This window comes from Pteropus vampyrus, unplaced genomic scaffold (assembly GCF_000151845.1).
Source record: "Pteropus vampyrus isolate Shadow unplaced genomic scaffold, Pvam_2.0 Scaffold47, whole genome shotgun sequence".
Taxonomy (NCBI): Eukaryota; Metazoa; Chordata; class Mammalia; order Chiroptera; family Pteropodidae; genus Pteropus; species Pteropus vampyrus.
The window spans coordinates 7,426,718-7,428,531 of NW_011888828.1; positions in this window are offsets into that span (position 1 = coordinate 7,426,718).

The window sequence follows — 1,814 nt, forward strand, 5'->3', positions numbered from 1 at the left end:
GGCAGCATCTTAAAAAAATAGAGGTTGAAACTAGAAGATTTCTAAGTACCTTTCCCACCTAACATACAACATACAATATACAGTTAAGTCCTCACTTAATGTTGTCGATAGGTTCTATGACTTAAAGTGACGTATAACAAAACCATCTCATCATAGGCTAATGGAAATGAGTTAGCCTACAGCATCACATCAACGTTATAATGAAACGTCATTCCAGGACATACTGTACTCTGATTCTGTGATGCTTTCTAAATGGGCAAAAGTCCACCTTTTGAAGCAAAGTGGTCAGAAAGCAGAATCCTTGCAAAGCAGTCATAGCACAAATGACACGTCAACGTTTTCAAGCCACACCACCCTTAAGGGAGGAAAAAAAAACAAAGCTAAAAATAGTTTTCTGCCCACTTCAGAGTTTGGGAGATCTAAAAATTTTCTCTTCTGATTAAACACTAAATCATTGTGCTTGGATTGTCCGCAGACATCTTGAGGGTGGCTTAAACATATTTTACCAGACGGTGGGTACTTAATTTGGTGAGATGAGTTAAGGAGTGGCCAGATGGGGATGGAAAAGTTCTTCCCTGCCCATCTTGATCTCTCCAGCTCCACCCCCTCCTTTTCCCACCACCTGACTGCTTCCAACTTCTTCCAGGCTCCTGCAATTGTGATCCCTGAGAACTCTGCCCACCACGTTTCAAATGTTTTCTATAGAAGAGCAAATAGTTTCTTTTAACAGATAATGAAAGAGACTTTAGTTTTAACATAATGAAAGAATATACTAAAGATTCTTATTCCACACCTTGTTTAAAAAGACTCAGGCCAAGAACTCAAAGCACATAAAAAAGCTCTCAGCCAATTCCATTGAATAGAAACGCTCCACATGTTTGCAGAGACACACGGGAGTAGCTGATCTGTCCCCATCATCAGACAAGTAAAACCAAGAGAGTATACACTGAGCCAGGGCCAGGGAGATTTGCCTAGCTGTCCCCTGGCCTGTAGGGTTCCACCCAAGCCATCCCAGAATGGTGTCTTTCCAGTCTTAAAGATTTCTAGATAAGAGATGCCATTTCTTGGTTTCAGTGTTCTCTAGTTTTATTTTAACTGCAATTCCTAATGAGTAGTCCACAGACTTCTCAGTGTGTATTACAAAGGACCACTAAGGCCCCTGTCCCCTTATGTCCTGCTTCAAACAGAATATCTGTCAGAACATTCTCCATGCAATGGATTTGATCAGCATTTGTAGTCTCGGTCTATCTATCTCCCTATCTATCATCTGTCTATTTTCTGGGTTGCCCTAGAAAGCAGAACCGAGATTTATTTTGGAAACCAATTCCAAAAATAAAAGTGGGGAGCCAGAAAGAGTGAAGCAGGTAAAAAGGGAAAGTCAATTTCAGAGGGAACTAGCAAGCTAGTCATTGCTGTGACTTGGGATGTAATCCTTCCGGGTATCCGCATGAGGAGCTGTATAAATGGACCTTGGAATCCACAGCCCAAGGGGTAGAAGAAAGAAGGGGCCAGAGTGGCCCCCGAGAATATGAGTTCCCATGCACTTCCAGGTTTGCCCATGATTTAAAGTGACTGAGTGGTTTTTCACAGGCAGACAAAGAAGTGGCAAAGTAGCCAATGGTGCAGAAGGCAAGAGATGCTTGGGGAATCTAGGTGAGCTGCTGTCAATTACACCTGACTATAGCTGACTATTAAAGCAAAGGCTGGAGTAAGAAGGTAAGTTTGTAAGATGCAGAAAAAAAAGGTTTCCAATAAAACTATCATATTTGGCATGAATGTCACCATCGCTTTTGCCTATAAACCGACGGCTGCAC